The sequence below is a fragment of the Mus caroli genome, chromosome 14 (assembly GCF_900094665.2).
Source record: "Mus caroli chromosome 14, CAROLI_EIJ_v1.1, whole genome shotgun sequence".
NCBI classification, from domain to species: domain Eukaryota; kingdom Metazoa; phylum Chordata; class Mammalia; order Rodentia; family Muridae; genus Mus; species Mus caroli.
In genome coordinates this window covers 10,889,550-10,909,426 of record NC_034583.1, presented here as the reverse complement: position 1 = coordinate 10,909,426, position 19,877 = coordinate 10,889,550, and the positions used below count along the sequence as shown (strand labels likewise).

General features: G+C 40.7%; 1 non-coding gene across 1 annotated transcript; it reads right to left on the bottom strand.

The window, feature by feature from the left end:
- Positions 1 to 3,743: 3,743 nt before the first annotated feature.
- LOC115029272 lies at positions 3,744 to 3,806 on the bottom strand. The gene has a single exon (XR_003834850.1). It is a non-coding gene; the product is annotated as a U7 small nuclear RNA (small nuclear RNA).
- Positions 3,807 to 19,877: the final 16,071 nt, after the last annotated feature.

Sequence of the window (19,877 nt, the reverse complement as noted above, 5' to 3'; positions counted from 1 at the left end):
CCATCTGGGGATCCATACCATGGATGGATATGGGTATCCATCCATACCATTTGGGGATCAACCACCAAACACAGACACGATTGCATATGCCAGCAAGATTTTGCCAACAGGACCCTGATTTAGCTGACTCTAGTTAGGCTATGCCAGTGCCTGGCAAATACAGAAGTGGAGCCTCAGAGTCATCTATTGGATGGAACACAGGGCCCCCAATGAAGGAGCTAGAGAAAGTACCCAAGGAGCTGAAGGGGTCTGTAACCCTATAGGAGGAACAGCAATATGAACTAACCAATACTCTGTGAGCTTGTGTCTCTAGCTGCATATGTAGCAGAAGATGGCCTAATTGGCCATCAATGGAGGAGAGGCCCTTGGTCTTGCAAAGATCATATGCCCCAATACAGGGGAATACCAGGGCCAGGAAGCAGGAGTGGGTGGGTTGAAGAGCAGTGTGGGGGAGGGTATAAGGGACTTTTGGGATAGCATTTGAATTGTAAATGAGGAAAATATCTAATAAAAATTGTTTAAAAATTGTTTAGTAGCCATTTGTGTTTCCTTTTCTGAGAACTTTCTGTTAAGCTCCACAGTTGGTGCTCATAGTTCATGTGAGTTTAGGCCCACACCTATGAATCTATGGGTAACTCAGATTTCATTGGAGGGGTTATTTAAAAAGGAGGCATGGGAAGTTGGGAAGAGGTGGAAGTGATCTAGGGGGATTTAGGGGAAAGTGAGTGACCACAGTCAAATACTTTGTATATGCCTCCTGAGTATTGAGTTATATTCACATGCTCCCATACTTTGCATCTGCCTCCTGAAAACTGGGTTATAGCCACATACAACCATGCAGGATTCTGCAGGAATTCTGTTTTTATGCCATGCACACTATACTTTCATGAATGATAGTGTTTCTTTTTCCTCACCATGTCTGCCTCAGTATTTTCCTGTTTACATGAGATGTATCTGTCAGGGACTTCTGGAGATGACATGGAGGACTGAATTTGGGAAAATATAAGCTGTATGCCATCAATTCATATATATATATATATGTGTGTGTGTGTGTGTGTGTGTGTGTGTGTGTGTGTGTGTGTGTGTGTGTATCTGACTCATAATTACTATTGAGAAGAAAAAGTTACACCAACACATTTGAGTGGTCAGAATCTAATTATGCTTACTTTTGATAGACTTCCAAAGCAAGTCATCTTCCCAGATCCCGAGACTCTCAAGACACTCACATAGAAGTTGCTGAGGTCTTATAGAAGAACTTCAAAATGCTTGCCTCAAGCTCTGACTCTTTCAAGCTTCCAGTCTAGCCTCACAACATTGAATAAGAACATCCTGGAATGTAGGAGATGGATTAATTCATTGCAGAACAACAACAAAAAATGTTCTGTTCTCCTCTAAGTTATAAATTGTTGTAGAAGCCAGCATGTTGGCTGTAGATTCTGGCTGTCTTATTACTCAGCCAAGCTGATTAAGGCTAATTTTGGTTAAAACAAATTTGTGCCTGGGAAAACAACCAACACATAGTTCCAACCAGAGGCAAGTCAACTGAGACTAAGTAGATGATACAGACTCTTAATAGCTCCTGGGATATTCAACACCATTTGGATGAACTGACAGCACTATCATGTCCCTGGCATGTTAGACTATCCTGTAATTTTTTTGGCTGTATTGTCCTCACTTGAGAGTTGGTTTTTGATTCTGGCACATCACTCTCACTGGTAATGGCTCAGATCATCCAGGCTGATTCATAGCTGCACAGAGGTTCCCTAACGAGCTTCTTAGATGACTGTTTCAGCAAGACAGATGGCAGACTTTATTTTTTCTGGCCCTTCTGCCTTTACATGGAATGATTGTGCATTCAAAGCACGTGCTACACAAGCTAAATCCTCCTGCGGCTCACCTCACACGTTTCTGGAAAATCTAAGACAGAGCAGCAGGGACAGTGGGTGCAGGGAGTCAGCTGCTGAGGACACAGAGTGATGGTAACCAGGCTGGAGCAGAGTTGAAAGGTTGTTTGTCTTGAGACTATGGTTTTCTTACGTTTTTGTTGTCTTTGCTTAAACATCTTGGGTTGGTGATAGGGAACAATTTTTCATATATTGATGGCAACTGTGGTGCATTTTTTTTCTTTGAGTTTATGCTGGCTTCTGAGTAGTTTCTAACTAATCATGGATGTGATAACAGGCAACAACAATGCTCTATCTGACAGGAACCCAAGAATACCACTTCAAGCCTTTTGAAGATTCACTGTTTCTGTGTCCTTGGATCATGTCTCATATGGAATGGTTAGAGTCCTAGTTAAGCCTCCTGACAGAGGAGTGAGAAAAAAGTAAACATGAATTCAACTTGCCACTCTTCTCACACAATGCAATTCAATGTTCAATACCAGTCTCACAAGAAACTGAGGAAGTTTTTAATTGGAATTTAGAGGCTAAAGCTCATGTTACCATGTACCAGCAAGAAAAGATGGTTCTTAAGCTTTCTATTCCTGTCTTCCCAGGTTTATTCCTGATCTTATCCCTGTGTACCATAGATGACACTTAGGAGACTCAGTAGCTTATCACTCTGAAAAATAGCCTGGATAATAAATATAAGATTTTCTAAAGTAGAGGTTTCCAGAATTTTGATAGGGATTTAAGGGTCCCTAGCCACAAATAAATCTTGTGGGGGTTTGTGGTGCTAGATGGGAAGACACAGAACACTGTTTCTGACCTATGGAGTTACAGAGTCGTACTATTTATGGAAGAAATGGGCTCTATAGCAGGATAGGTGTTCATGCAGCAGGAACTCCACCTCTCCTTCTCATTTTGTTCTCCATGGTCATCACCTTGATTTTCTCTCTCCTCCTGTAAAGTTTGTTTCTGATTGGGCACCTCACAATCTGTTATCTAATTACACAATGACTGATATTCTGTAATGTGGGTGATTCAGAAAAGAGACAGTGAAAGCCTGGAAGTTCTCTGGGTAGGTGGGTAGCTATGGTGAGATCTCTATGCTCTTCATTTCAGGATGCTAAAATCATTTATTCTCATGTCTTTGTGCAACATTGCTGAATGTGTCTCCTAGGCTTCACCTTTGACCTCCTTTCTAGGCAAGGCAAAAACAACTTTAGAAACTTTTCTCTAGAGGTACTCTGCATGGGTATACAATGCTTCTCTTCCCAGAAGATATAGGTTATCAAATAAAAATCTCAGTACTAGGTATAGGAGACCTGCCTTGAATTGTTTGTCATGGAAGCCAGAGGCTTTCCAAACATGACAGGTTATTGCCATTGTTATTGATTTTTAACATCACTGGATGGCAAAATCCTATTGTTGAAGACACCATATATATTTATTATAGAGTATAGAGAAATCCAACTGGAACTGACTTGGATCTTCCTCATTGGTCACTAACTTTCACAATGTTAGAAGATGCTATAATGCCAATCTTCCAGGCAAGGTGTACTTTCTGGTGAAATAATGTAATGATTGTTAGGGTACCAAGTTCCAGCCTCAGATTTGTTGGGGATTCTGAAGAAGGGGTGTGTAGGAACATTGAAAAATGACTCTCAAGTCAATTGTGAGTATGAGCTGATGGCCTTGTATTCTGCTTGAGACGGCAACCCAGAAAGCTCTCTGTGGATAGCACTTAGCTCTGTAGTTTGCTTGAGACAGCTCTCTCTTGCTAGGAAAATTCTGTAAGTTCTCTGGATATAGCTCATGGCTTTTCTGACCAAAGTCAGAATAGCTGCTAGAAAAAAATTCTTGAGTTTTCTGATCAAAGTCAGTAATCTTGCTAGAAAAATTCTAAAAGAGCTGTGTTCATTCTCCAAGCAGTTCTCTCTGGGTAGCTCTCTTTTGCAAACCAAAGTCTAGTCTTTTATTTACATAATTTAATCATTTACATAGGGTTGCTTTTGATTATCCCACGAGTCAGCATTTTATGACTTTAGCCCCTTGATTCTTACAAAAAGACAACAAGTACACTTTTTTTTTTTAAACCATTGAATTTTCTGACTTTGTAAGCACAGACAATAAGCTAGCTGAGCAGAATTTTGCTCTGAGATTATCATCCCCACTACACCCAGACATAAATTTACTCTGTCCCAGGCTGACCTTGAACTCAGGACCCTGCTTGCCTTTGTAAGCACAAATTTAGCTGAGTGGGATTTTTGCCCTGCAGTCACCACTCCTGAAATCTCTTCATCTCCTTCCTTAATATCTTTCTGACAAGCTGGTTCATAGAGCACCGACCTTTGTTTCTTTAGGTCTGTGAAGCCTCTCATATAATTCATACTGCAATCTTATATTTTGCATAGTTGAGAAATTATACATTGTTAAACTCATGTTTTCAGAGTTCTTTCCCACAGCCTTAAGACCTATCCTGAAGGTCTTAGTGTTTACCATTTTGCTAGGGTGGGGTAGATGAAGGTGGGAGCAGAACATCTACTACTGTTGTTTTGCTACATGTTCATGTTGTCCAAATATCTTCTAAATATTTGTTTATATTCCAGGATTAGTGCTAATTTCAACCTGGACAGGAACTTTTTTTTCCCCAATGGATAATGGTTAACACAGAGACTCACAACTAGTTCAAATGCAGGGAATAAGTGAATATTGAACACTTTACCATAAATGGGGTATCTATAGCTGCATTCTCCAAGCTTCAGAGAATATTGCTGAAGAGGAAACTAGAAGAATGTAGGAGCCAGAGGATGAGGATAAGTACTGTGCAATGTTGTCATCTCAACAGGACTTGTTCTGGTGGATGGATCCATACTCATGAATATGTGGGCAGCACTTCTTGGTTTTAGTGGGTGTTGTGGGGTAACCACCAGAGAGGAACACTTGGACAAAGGTTAAAGTAAATAGAAACCGTTTATTAGCAGGCCAGTGACTATACTAGGTCTTCAGGACCCAACTGCACAACGAGACTTTCTCAGGATGAACTTCTAAGCACAAAACCACATGCTGGGTTAACACACATCAGTTACCAAGAATAGTAGCCAGAAGCAGAATTACAGAAGTCAAAAAAGCAGGATTAGTATGTTTATAGAATTTCCCAGAACTATGGACTTTGATGAATGAGGTTTTTGTTCTCATTTTGGCAGGTGTTTCTGCCTACATCTCAGTCCCAAGGTTTGAATGGTACTTTCATCAAGGTGTCAGTTGTGTTACGGTCTACAGACCTACTGGTGTCTGAGGGTTTGCTACATTCCCCACTGGTTCTACTGGTGTGAGTCAAATGGTAGTTTCATCTGGAGTCAAGGGGTTATATTATCTCCTTAGTACCAGTAATTTAACAGAATTTAGTATCTGTTTTACATAGCTAAGTGGATAGTTAACCAAGCAGGGTCCTATAGTGAGAGCTACCAGCAAATGGATTAATGGCTGTAAGTCGAGTAGTTAACCAGGCAGACTAGGAGAACAAAAGATTGGTACCAGTTGTTAGATAATTGACATCTCCTTTTTCTTTTCTGAAGGTAATTTTTGACTATGGATAAACTTTCTTTAATTATCTCTGAATTCTTGGCATTGCAGCAACAAATTTCTCCCAGTGTCATACAAAAGCCTTCTTGTTTCATAAAGAGGAGATGCAAATCTCTTTGATTCTGCAGAGCAACATCAGCTAAGGAATCTAACTGGGCTTCCAGGCAGGAAGAAGAGTTTTCCTGATGGCCTATATCTATGTCTACTAGAATATTGAGTTCCTTAAAGTTGTTATCCTCATAGCTAGGGCTAAAGTTCCAACTACAGAAGAGCCTGCTATGCCTGCCCCACCAATAGGGAATAAGAATGTGGACTGTTTGTAGTGTATGGGGAAGCCTAGAATCTAGATTTAGGCAGACCTTGCTTTCTACTCCATTATGGATGAACATCTGTAGTATAACATATACAATGATGAAAAGGAATAGGATTTCTTCCAGGACAAACAATTAAGAAGATGTATACTTGGTTAAGCTGTTAGTGCAAGCAAGCTAGATAGACTCTGGGGCCAGGAAATACACTTAATTGCCTTTCCTGGAATTAACCTGCTTAGCAATGGCTGCAGTAATCTGCATAGGGGAACTATCAAGGAGGGTATCTTGATGATATCAAACAGGCAACCTTCTCGTGAAATATCCCTAGGGTGAGCTTACATCGTCCCATTTACAGCTGTTAGGATTAAAGTGGAACTTTTTGTTTTGTTGGTTCCAATCCCAACATAGTATGGGGGCTTGTGGTCTGGGCACAGCCAACAGTTCTGACCTATGTCAGGTTGAGAATGGTTAAAGAACTGTTAAACTATTTCTAGCATCCCAAACACTAAGTCTGGCTTTTGTTGGGCCTTTATCTTTGAGGCTACTGAAGGAATTCCAGGGAAATTGGAGTTTGGGGGCTTGCTATCTTTATATATATAGTTGGGTTGCTCCGCAACCCACCCACTCCTGCTTCCTGGCCCTGGGATTCCCCTGTACTGGGGCATATGATCTTCACAAGACCAAGGGCCTCTGTCGATTAGGCCATACTCTGCTACATATGCAACTAGAGACACAACTCAAGGGGGAACTGGTTAGTTCATATTGTTCCTCCTATAGGATTGCAGACACCATTAGCTGCATGGGTACTTTCTCTAGGTCCCTCACTAGGGGCCCTGTGCTCCATCCAATAGATGACTGTGAGCATCCACTTCTGTATTTGCTAGGCACTGGCATAGCCTCACAAGAGAGAACTATATCAGGAAAATCTGTCAGCAAAATCTTTCTGGCACATGCCATAGTGTCTAGGGATGGTGGTTGTATATGGGATGGATCCCCAGGTGGGGCAGTCTCTGGATGGTCCCTCCTTCTGACTCAGCTCCAAACTTTGTCTCTGCAACTCCATCCCAAGAAGGAGTGAAGTATCCATACTTTGGTCTTCCTGTCTTGCAAATTGTATCTTGGATATGCCAAGTTTCTGGGCTAACATCTGCTTATCAGTGAGTGCATATCATGTGTGCTCTTTTATGATTGGGTTACCTCAATCAGGGTGACAACCTCCAGATGCATCCATTTGCCTAAGAATTTCATGAATTCATTGTTTTTAATAGCTGAGTAGTACTCCATTGTGTTAATGTACCACATTTTCTGTATCCATTCCTTTGTTGAGAGACAGCTGAGTTCTTTCCAGCTTCTGGCTATTATAAATAAGGCTGGTATGAACATAGTGGAGCATGTGTCCTTACTACAATTTGGAACATCTTCTGGGTATATGCCCAGGAGAGGAATTGCTGGATCTTCCGGTAGTACTATGACCAATTTTTCTGAGGAACCACGAGACTGATTTCCAGAGTGATTGTACCAGCTTGCAATCCCACCAGCAATGGAGGAGTGTTCCTCTTTCTCCACATCCTGACCAGCATCTGCTGTCACCTGAATTTTTGATGTTAGCCATTCTGATTGGTGTGAGGTGGAATCTCAGTGTTGTTTTGATTTGCATTTACCAGATGATTAAGGAGTTGAATATTTTTTTCAGGTGCTTCTCAGCCATTCAGTATTCCTCAGTTGAGAATTCTTTGCTTAGCTCTGTACCCCCTTTTTTACAGGGTTATTTGATTTTCTGGAGTCCCTCTTCTTGAGTTCTTTATATATATATTGGATATTAGTCCCCTATCTGATTTAGGATTGGTAAAGATCCTTTCCCAATCTGTTGGTGGCCTTTTTGTCTTATTGACAGTGTCTTTTGCCTTACAGAAGTTTTGCAATTTTATGAGGTCCCATTTGTTGATTCTCGATCATACAGCACAAGCCTTTGCTGTTCAGTTAAGGAATTTCCCCCCTGTGCCCATATCTTCAAGGTTTTCCCCCACTTTCTCCTCTATAAGTTTCAGAGTCTCTGTTTTTTTGTGGAGTTCCTTGGTCCACTTAGACTTGAGCATCGTACAAGGAGAAAAGAATGGATCAATTCCTATTCTTCTACATGATAACTGCCAGTTGTGCCAGCACCATTTTTTGAAAATGCTGTCTTTTTTCCACTGGATGTTTTATCTCCCTTGTCAAAGACCAAGTGACCATAGGTATGTGGGTTCATTTCTGGGTCTTCAATTCTATTTCATTGATCTACCTATCTGTAGTTGTACCAGTACCATGCAGTTTTTGTTTTGTTCTCCCCCCACACCCCTCAATTGCTCTGTAGTAAAGATTGAGGTCAGGCATGGTCATTCCACCAGAGGTTCTTTTATCCTTGAGAAGAGTTTTTGCTATCCTAGGTTTTTTGTTATTCAAGATGAATTTGCAAATTGCCCTTTCTAACTCTGTGAAGAATTGAGTTGGAATTTTGATGGGGATTGCATTGAATTTGTAGATTGCTTTTGGCAAGATGGCCACTTTTACTATATTAATCCTGCCAATCCACGAGCATGGGAGATCTTTCCATATTCTGAGATCTTCTTTAATTTCTTTCTTCAGAGACTTGAACTTCTTATTATACAGATCTTTCACTTCCTTAGTTAGAGTCACACCAAGGTATTTTATGTTACTTGTGACTATTTTGAAGTGTGTTGTTCCCTAATTTCTTTCTCAGCCTGTTTATCCTTTGTGTAGAGAAAGGCCACTGATTTGTTTAAGCTAATTTTATATTCAGCTACTTCATTGAAGCTGCTTATCAGGTTTAGGAGTTCACTGGTGGAATTTTTAGGGTCACTTATATATACTATCATATCATCTGCAAATAGAGATATTTTGACTTCATCCTTTCCAATTTGGATCCCCTTGACTTCCTTTTGTTGTCTAATTGCTCTGGCTAGGACTCTGAGTACTATATTTAATAGGTAGGGAGAAAGTGGGCAGCCTTGTCTAGTCCCTGATTTTAGTAGGATTGCTTCCATCTTCTCTCCATTTAGTTTGATGTTGGCTACTGGTTTGCTGTATATTGCTTTTATTATGTTTAGATATGGGCTTTGAATTCCTGATCTTTCCAAGACTTTTATCATGAATGGGTGTTGGATTTTGTCAAGTGCTTCCTCAGCATCTAATGAGATGATCATGTGGTTTTTGTCTTTGAGTTTGTTTATATAGTGGATTATGTTGACGAATTTATGTATATTAAACCATCCCTGCATCCCTGGAGTGAAGTCTACTTGATCATGATGGATTATTGTCTTGATGTGTTCTTGGATTCAGTTAGTGAGAATTTCATTGAGTATTTTTTTCATCGATATTCATAAGAGAAATTGGTCTGAAATTCTCGTTCTTTATTGGGTCTTTATGTGGTTTAGGTTTCAGAGTAATTGTGGCTTGATAGAATGAATTGGGTGGATTACCTTCTGTTTCTATTTTGTAGAATAGTTCGAGAAGAATTGCAATTAGGTCTTCTTTGAAATCTGATAGAACTCTGCACTAAACCCATCTGGTCCTGGGCTTTTTGGTTTGGAGAATATTAATAACTGCTTCTATTTCTTTAGGGGATATGGGGCTTTGTAGGTCATTAATCTGATCCTGATTTTACTTTGGTAGCTGGTATCTGTCTAGAAATTTGTCCATTTCATTCAGGTTTTCTAGTTTTGTTGAGTATACCCTTTTGTAGTAGCACCTGATGATGCTTTGGATTTCTTCATGTTCTGTTGTTATGTCTCTGTTTTCATTTCTGATTTTGTTAATTAGGATACTATCCCTGTGCCCTCTAGTGAATCTGGCTAATGGTTTTTCTATCTTGTTGATTTTCTCAAAGAACCAGCTCCTTGTTTGGTTGATTCTGTGAATAGTTCTTCTTGTTTCCACTTGGTTGATTTCAGCCCTGAGTATGATTATTTCCTGCCATCTACTCCTCTTGTGTGAATTTGCTTCCTTTTGTTCTAGGTGTGCTGTCAATCTGCTAGTGTCTGCTCTCTTTAGTTTCTTTTTGGAGGCACTCAGAGCTGTGTTTTCCTCTTAGGAATGCTGTCATTGTGTCCCATAAGTTTGGGTATGTTGTGGCTTCATTTTCATTAAACTCTAAAAAGTCTTTAATTTCTTTTTCTATTTCTTCTTTGACTTTGGTGTCATTGAGTAGAGTGTTGTTCAGCTTCCATGTGAATGTTGGCTTTCTATTATTTATGTTATTATTGAAGATCAGCATTAGTCAGTGGTGACCTGATAGGATGAATGGGATAATTTCAATATTTTTTGTATATGTTGAGGCCTGTTTTGTGGCCAATTATATGGTCAATTTTGGAGAAGGTGCCATGAGGTGCTGAGAAGAAGGTATATCCTTTTGTTTTAGGATAAAATGTTCTGTAGATATCTGTTAAATCCATTTTTTCCATAACTTATGTTAGTTTCAATGTGTCTCTGTTTAGGTTCTGTTTCCAGGATCTCTCCATTGATTATAGTGGAGTGTTGACTTCTCCCACTATTATTGTGTGAGATGCAATGTGTGCTTTACTATAGTTTCTTTAATGAATGTGGCTGCCCTTGTATTTAGAGCATAGATATTCAGAATTGGGAGTTCATCTTGGAAGATTTTACCTTTGATGAGTATGAAGTGCCCCTCCTTGTCTTTTTTGATAACTTTTGGTTGGAAGTCGATTTTATACAATATTAGAATAGCTACTCTAGCTTTTTTCTTTGGACCGTTTGCTTAGAAAATGGTTTTCCAGCCTTTTTATCTGATGTAGTGTCTGTCTTTTTCCCTGAGGCAGTTTTCTTGTATGCAGCAAAAGTTTGGTCCTGTATATGTAGCCAGTCTGCTAGTCTATGTTTTTCATTTGGCATCTGAGTCCATTGATATTAAGAGATATTGAGGAAAATAATTGTTGCTTCCTGCTATTTTTTTTTTTTTTTGTTAGAGTTGGGATTCTGTTCTTGTGGTTGCCTTCTTTTAGGTTTGTTGAAGGATTACTCTCTTGCTTTTTCTAGGGTGTCATTTCTGTCCTTGTGTTGGTGTTGTTCCTTTATTATCCTTTGAAGGGCTGGATTCGTGGAAAGATATTGTGTGAATTTGCTTTTGTCATGGAATACTTTGGTTTCACCATAGGGTAATGGAGAGTTTTGCTGGGTATAGTAGCCTGGGCTGGCATTTGTATTTTCTTAGGGTGTGTATAACATCTGTCCAGGATCTTCTGGCTTTCATAGTCTCTACTGAGAAGTCTGGTGTAATTCTAATAGGTCTGCCTTTATATGTTACCTGACTTTTTTTTCCCTTACTGCTTTTAATATTCTATCTTTATTCAGTTAACTTGTTGTTCTGATTATTATGTGTCTGGAGGAATTTCTTTTCTGGTCCAGTCTATTTGGAGTTCTGTAGGCTTCTTGTATGTTCATGGGCATCTCTTTCTTTTGGTTTGGGAAGTATTCTTCTATAATTTTGTTGAAGCTATTTACTGGCCCTTTACGTTGACAATCTTCATTCTCATCTATACCTATTATCCCGAGGTTTGTTCTTCTTATTGTGTCCTGGATTTCCTGGATGTGTTGGTTTAGGATCTTTTTGCTTTTTACATTTTCTTTGATTGTTGTGTCCATGTTCTCTATAGAATCTTCTGCACCTGAGATTTTTCTCTTCCAACTCTTGTATTCTGTTGCTGATGCTCGCATCTATGGTTCCTTATTTCTTTCCTAGGGTTTCTATCTCCAGAGTTTTCTCCCTTTGGGTTTTTTTCACTGTTTCTACTTCCATTTTTATATTTTGGATGGTTTTGTTCAATTGCATTACCTGTTTGGTTGTGTTTTCCTGTAATTATTTAAGGGATTTTTGTGTTTTCCCCTTTAAGGGTGTCTACCTGTTTAGCAATATTTTCCTGTAATTTTTTAAGGGCATCTACCTGTTTAGCAGTGTTCTTCTGAATTTCTTTAAGTGAGTTATTAATGCCCTTCTTAAAATCCTCTACCAGCATCATGAGATATGATTTTAATTCTGAATCTTGCTTTTTGGGTGTGCTGGGGTATCCTCGACTCACTGTGGTGGGCATACTGGGTTCTGATGATGTCGAGTCTTCTTGATTTCTTTTAGTAAGATTCTTAAGTTTGCCTTTCACCATCTGGTTATCTCTGGTTTTAGATGTTCTAGCTATGTCTGTCTGGAGCTTGTTCCTCCTGTGATTTTTTACCCTCTGTTAATCTCTCCTGGGAGTCCAACTCTCACCTGAGTCCCAGTGATCAGAGCACTCTCTGCAGGGCAAGCTCTCTTCTTGCACGGAACGTGCACCGAAGTCTGGATCTCAGATCCACCTCCTGAGTTCTGGGGTCAGAGCCTTCCTTGTAGGCTGACTCTCTTCTGGCAGGGAAGGTGCCCAGGGTTCTGGGTCTCAGCTCTGTCTCTTGGCTGAGGATTAAGGTGTGAAGGGACCCTGTCCAAGAAGCTCTGTGTTTTTCTGCTCCCCACGTGCTCTCCTGCTTAGACTGGTATCAGTGATCCCAATATCCTTGGTGTGCTAGGTCCTGCCAAGTTCACGCCCAAGATAGCTAGGGGCTGGTGCCGACCAGAACGAACCACAGCCACTGGTCTGGCAGGTTTCCTTTGTCCCTGTTCCTGCTAGCATAGGACCCTCTGGGTTTTTTGGGACAGATGCTGAGTTCCACTCACCAGTGATCTCAAGATCCTGGGTGTGCTAGGGTGCCTGCAGTGTGGAGAGTCCTCTGGGGACCTTAGGACCCTCCACCGGCGGGCTGGCTATCTTAGGATGCTCATATTTTGGAGGTACCAAGATGTGTTGGTTTGGGATGATGATGGACCTAGAATATTATATGTACAGGTTTCTTTTGTATTGTAAATTTGCTGACTGGGTATGGACCATTCAAATATAACCTGACTTCTGAGACCTACCAGTGTCTCAATAATGACCTTTGGCTTCCAGCCAGGTTCTAACCTTTAAGGATATGGGATTGCATTGCCTGTAAAGATAGGTAGGTGATGGTGATTTCCTCTCTAGGACCATGAAAGGACCAGTCTCCCCCAGGAGGACATGGTTTCACAACCCCATCAAACATAATATTCAGCTGGCTTTTGGGACTTTGAGGGCTATAAGCTATCAGCATAGTACTGCATAGATTGGGTAGAATGCTAGGTCCATTGCCTGAGGGGTGTGCTCCTCCACAGGAGCAATTGAGTGATCTCCCAGTAACCTCTGGATACAGTGTTTTAAATAAATCTACCTGGGAGTTAGGTTGGGTCTCTGTGGATAGATTGCTATTAGCTCCCTAATTCCAGTCTTTCTTAATTTCCATAGTCAAAGTTCAGACTTATGGGGGTTTGAGACTATCTCATGAAGAGACAAAAAAGACAAAGTGGGGTGAGCCATAACTGTTTTATCTTGAAAGGCTGAAAGACATTGTGACAACCTACCTCTTATAGTCTTCTTCAGCTGTGCACGGTGAGTCCACAGGATAGCACTGGCAACCTTCACTGCTGTATGGGAGGTGAGAACTCATGTTTCTTCATGTTGGTTCTAGCCTCTCTGTTAGAATCCTCTTTACCTACAGAAGGTCTCCAGGCTGGAACAGTAGGCAGGCTCAGACAGGCAAACATTCGGTCTGTTGCAGGGCCTGTAAGGACTGGAGGAGGGAATGGTTAATTTTTGTTTTATGAGCTTCTAGACATGGGGTGTATCTGGCCCTTTGGAGAGCACAATTTTTACCAGTCAAGCATATATTTAATTTGTATGTCTTGAGTTTTATCGTGTGTAGGCACAGTTTAGTTTCCAATCAACTTTTAGGAACTTTGCAAGATTTAGGAAAAAATGGATGTGAAGGCTGGGCACCAGTGAGATCCTAGGGAGATCGGCAACTGAAATCTGGGATTTTTAAAAAATCTTTTCTATCTGGATCTGAGTAACTCAGCAGTTTTGGTTGCCCTCAGAGGATGGCTTGGTGGAGTTTGGTGACCATCTGTCTTCTGATAATGGAAGTAAGTACAGCCTCTTGTATGGCAAGAACCAACACCATTTGGCTTCTGGTTGGCATCTTTACTTTTTGCCCACTTTTTTTCTTTGTGTATAGGTTGGGCTCTGAATACTTCAGGTTTAGGAATGTTAATCAAGTTCTGCAGAGGCCATCCCTATAGAGGATGGTCCCATGGATATGTGCTACTGCAAATACATACTGACTGTGTACATAGATATACATATATATAGCTTTGCCACACTCTCACCAAAGTACTGGATCTTTGTGATGAACACTCTCTGCCAAGAGTCTGGACTCATACCGTCCTGTGCAAGATGACATCCGTGGTTCCTGGAATATCTGGCTTTATTTTGAACAAACCTGCTCCCTTATAGTACTTCTTCAGGTCTGATGGGTTGTTTTGTACTTTTAGGAGGCATGGACTTTGATGACAGCAGAGCACAGAGCAGAGGCTGAAGGCTCAGACTACCAGCCACAGAGTAGAAGAGCAGATCATGCATCAGCTGTGGTCCCAGGGATAACATCACTGGAGCTGGAACTGAAGCTGTTGGAGTCCATCTTTCACAGTGGCTACAAGTATCTTCTGCATTTGAGTGTCTACTTGGAAGAGGTGAGCTGTGAGCTCCTCTGTCTAGAGCCAGAGGAGCCAGAAAATGGACCTGTGAGGGGGTTCTCCTCACAAGTCACTGTAACTTTAATTTTTTTCAACACCTATTTTTAGTGATGGTTCTTAAGAGCTTTAATCTCCCTTCTAGCCTACCACTCACCAGAAGTAGTAGAAAAGAAAGAATATGAGGGAAGTGGGCCTATTTAGAAATAGTTATTTGGAGCAAATCCCAGTTGTGTTGTCAGGAAATTTGCAGTTCAGTTCACAGGTTAGCAGTGGCAGCTTGATCCATATGCAAACACTTCACAGATACACCAGCAGTCTAGTTCACTAGAGTCAGGATAGTAAACATGAATCAGCAGCAGTGTCACTACCTAGCAGAGACACCACGCCTCAGCAGGAGGGACAAGGGCCAATTGGAATGCTGGAAAAAGTTCTTGGCTGTGCCTCTTTCAGCAAAGTGAAGATCAGTGAAGACATGAGACCAATAGGCATTTAGCTATGTAAGCAAGCTAAGCTCAATCCTGTCACTGTCCCTAGAGTTCTATTTATATTCCCCCCAAACATCATGTGTCCTCCACTGGTCTTGTCTCAGAATGGGTCTTGCCTCAGCATGTGAGTCTGTTTCAGCTGACATCATTCTGCCAATCAGCCCTAGTCTGCAGAAGCAGCAAGAAGATGCATCACACCACCAGAAGTTTTTTGGGACTCTCTATGGAGTCCCGACAAATGGAGCTCAACTACACAAAGTAAGGTGGATGAATACATGCATGTTGTTAGCAAAAATCCTTCATCATGCATCCTTTTGCTTTAGCTGAACATCCTTTCACCTGTGTCTGCTTCAGCAAAATGTTCTTTCATGTGTCTGCTTTAGCAAAACACCATCCAGCATAACTGACTTTCCAAAAACCCTTAAGTTTCCACTTCAGGTCAGTGCTGGGAAACCATGTTTATAGCCACTGCAACATCATGAAATCATACCTGTTGTGCCACATGTCTGGTTGGTTGAGTACGATGAACCTAATTTGGCTGCTGTCTTGGAGTGGTTCTACTGGGTTATCATCATCATCAGGCTGAAGTTTTACAGATTTGGATACTGGGCAAGTTCAGGAGAAGGGCCTGATTTGAGGGTGTATATTCACCTCTCTTGAGTTCCCCTCAGTAGGGCCACTACAGAGTATAGGTAGTTAGGAACAGTTCCTGGACCAAAGTAAGTTTGTCAGATTTATTATTTATTTATTTATTTATTTATTTATTTATTTATTTATTTATTTAAAAATCTAGTATGGCTGTAGTGGCAACTGCCCACAAACAAGTCAGTCAACTGGCAGGAACAAGATCTTTTGGACAGATAGGCCATCAGCTTCTTCCAGGGTCCTGGTGCCTGGGCAGACTCCCTATGAGATCACTTACACAGTATGGGGAGCTCTTCCCTTTTCTTTTGCTGGTGTCTCTAGCTTCCCCTCTGGAATCTTTTATCTTCTGCTTTACATTTCTTCTACAGAGTCAGTTACTGTAAATTTCTCGAGCAATCCCCGTAGGTAAGACAGAGTCTTACTCTCAATCCTTTTAAATTTTGAAGTTTCTTTTCTAATATCTGGGGATGACTGCATAACAAAGGGAGTATTTTCTAGCAGCTTTAATCCTAAAAGGGCCCGGCGAAGCTGTCCAGACTCTCCTTACCTTTGTTAGTGTTGGGGTTCCAGTCAGATCACTTAGGAGAGAAAATCCACTTTATCTGGGCTACGCTGTCAGGCCGCAATCATCCCCACCTCCACCCCTTGCCTAGCCTGAGGAGGTATTTCTTTTCATTTTGGGGAGTGGTGTGTTCTGAGTTTTACAGTGGCACAATTCACCGACTGAAAGGTTGACATAAACCATGAAAGAGGAAGGAGTGAAACTTTTTTTTCTTTAGACAGCATGTACAACTACTTCCTCCTTCCCTTGATATTACTAGCTGTTTATAATGGCTCAGAGATCTATGTCCTCTTCACTGTGTGCACTTTGCTTGCAAGCACATAATAGATGGTAGAGAATCCTGGATGAGAGGCTCAGCCCCTCACCATCTCCACACAGATAGTGGAATCAGGAGTGTGTGGGTAGTGAAGCCATCAGAGCCAGGAGCAGGACGAGGAAGGACAATTTCCATTATTGGGGAAGTTTGGGATTTTGTGGTTGACCTGGCCAAGCCAAAAGGATTTGAGTCTCCAACAAGGGGCACAGCTCTTTCTCCAGATAAAACGGCCATTGGTCAACAAAGGGAAACTGGTTGGGGTGGCCAGTCTCCCAGTCATCATCTTCCATACTGCCTTGGAGTTGGGCCATGACCAATGAGCCTGGAGGAAATCCTGTGACATCTCAGGGCAGATGGAGTGAAGTCCCAGTAAGACTCATTCCTCCTACCATTTTAAATCTGTTTGTCCAACCAACACAACTGACAGAAACACAAATGTTGCGGGAAATATTAAAAAAGTAACTGGCATGTTCCCACTCTTGTGCCTCAGACTCTCTGCCCTAGGGGCCTGGCCAGCCATGTACTGGTGGACAGTGGCCAATCTGTTTTTATCTCATGGAGATTCTGACTCAGAACTCCATGATCTCTCCACTCAGCTCACTAGGTTCCTACTGGCAGGTTGTTACCATGACAACCCTGTGCTTCAAATCCCCAACAGCCTTTGTGGTGCACATCTGGCAAACCCATGCTTTGCTACCGTACCTTTTTCTCTTGAACACAGATGAACCACCACGTGAAGGAAAACACAACACAAACTTAGTTCAGAAACAATGGTAACTCAGTCACTGGGCGCAATAACTAAAACCTAATTTTGTAAGCCTTATTAAGATTTGATTCCTCCAGTAGCGAATCCTTGCGGATCTGCCATGATACCGGGAAACTCTAGCAGCTACATCTTACCCATATGCTGCCCCCATTCCAAAAGGACCTAACACTCTCCTGCTTTCTTTCTTCTTCTATCCAACCCAGGAGTCCTGCCTACTTGCTCAGTGACTGGCTCCTTTATTCATTAGTGGATTGGTTCACAAGAAGCCACCTGAGTATGTGACTCATTCCTCATTCCAGACAGCTTCTCCTGGGAGAGCAGGATTAATATAAAAATATAAGCAGCACAAAGCCATTCACAACACTTCCCCCTTTCTGTTCTAATAAAAAATCAAAACCTTTCTCTCAATATAGAGCACAGCATTTACCATTTTATAATTTATAAGGTATAGATAAACCTAACACCCAGTCCATCAATTTTGGTGTTAAGATAGAACATAGTCATCAATCTTAAATTAAAAGACTTATCATTCTACACCTGACTCATGTCCTGGATTTATATTGTAAGCCATCTGAAAACAATCCCCTTAAATCTATATCATCTTTCTCAATGCTAAACAGCTTGGGTTGGCTATGAGACTACCAGTCTTCAACCTATCAGAAATCTAAGAACAACTAATATTACCTGAAAATATGAGAAGCAAAAAATATAGCTTCCAAAACTTAGCCAATTTATAGAGAGTGCTGATCACCTGGACAGTTCCTATACTTTGAAACACTGGAGTGTCAGTCTTCAGCCTTTGGGACCAGTATCATCTGACAGACCTTGTAATGCAGAATTTTGAAGAGCTGATTACCCTGTCTTGGCAGAGATTATCAGTCGGCTATTCTACATAGTGTGCCCTTTTTCTGGACAGTATTTTATCTGTAGATGAAATGAAGCAATTCTTGTCTAGTGGCTTTCTCATCACAACTGGAGAAACTCTACTGATGCTCAATTTCTTCTTTGAATCCAAGAAAGGGAATGATGTCAGGAGCAGACTTGTCTCAACAACAAGCAAATAAATAACACTAAATGTCACATTCTGTGGATTTCTGAGATTTTTGAAAACCAGCTATCTATGTAAAGTAATCTGGACTGTTCTCTGTTAAGTACTCTCAGCTATTTCTAATTAAATATCTTCAAAACACCCTAACAATAAACCCAGAGCCATGAATTTGGCTATTAACTCACAGGTTTAATCATCTCAGATCAGTTTATAATAATAGTTATAGAAGGACTGGGCCTGAGCCCTGTACTTTAAAATTTGTGTATCAAGAGAAGAAATTTATACCAATGAAAACCTTGATTTTGCATCAAAATAAATTCTGTACCAAACTAAGAAACTATGACTTCAACTTAGTAACAATTATAAAGATTTCTACCAAATGATATTATGGCTATGCAATCAATTCTAGCTATTTCTCCCTCTTCCAATTATGACCATTTCTACATTCCCTAGAAAGACAAGCTATAGTAACTACTTACAGCCCCAAAGCCCAGGGTACTGGGATGACAACTCTTTATAACTTCTTCAAGCTGAATATGGGCATTGAGATATTTTGAAGAGGGGGGAGGGTAGGGAAAATGGGGAAGCTGGTTGGCTTTAAGAAGTCCACACCAATGATTGTATTACTCTTTGGTATCTGTGTCCTGACTGGATCCAGCTGAAAGTCCAAGACAGTACAAGTTCAAACAAGTCAGTTCAGCATGTCTGATGATGGATCTCACCAAAGCTGTATATTCTGTAATATACAAATCTCAAAACAAAATTTTAGTATCCTCAAGATAACCTTTTGTTTGATTCTCTAGAATCTAGTTTTTCAGGGGGTCTCCCTCTGTCATATCTGATCCACGTTACTCTGGAAGGTGTACAGACACTAATCACCTTTTCTAAAAATGCAAAGACAAAATCTTTCTCACAAATCAGCAGATCCTTGAGTCAGTAACCAGAAAAACCTTTATTTTGACCTCTTTCCAAGAGGAATAATATAATCATAAAACTCAACATCACACCGGTTTTGAAAGTTAAAATAATTCAAAACAAGTGAAGTAAACTAAAATACTGTATGTGCCCATTTTTAGGCCTTTTCTACTTTGCCATGCAGGATAATAGCCCAGAATTCCCGTGGAGCCCACATTAGACAGAATTTGAGTACCATGTAAGATGTATTAGAGCAGTATATCTTTATACCATCTTTAAAGCAATTAATTCAAACTTTCACTAATATCTGCCTATAGGAAGCAGGTAGTTTTTACTTGTTAAGCTCTCTGCCTAGAGCAGCCATCCTGTTATACCATCTATCTGTTCAACTCTCTGCCTGGAGCCACAGATATTTATTTTATTAATACCTGTTCACCGATCTCTTTACTTGAAGTCAGTGACTAACTTTCCCTATTCTAGTTCCAAACCCAGGTGATATTCCCCCATGTAATTTAGACATAATCTGTATATAAATCTATCCTAAAACCAAATAATCCTAATTTTATAAATTAACAGTTCAATTAATCTCTGCCCCCAAGAAGTAGGCAACTTCCATTCTACAGCTCTCTGACTCAGAGAAGCCTTCATTCCCCACAGCAGAGGACCCCAGAGCCTACTTTCTATGTTTCAATTCCTTCTTTTTTTTTTTTTTTG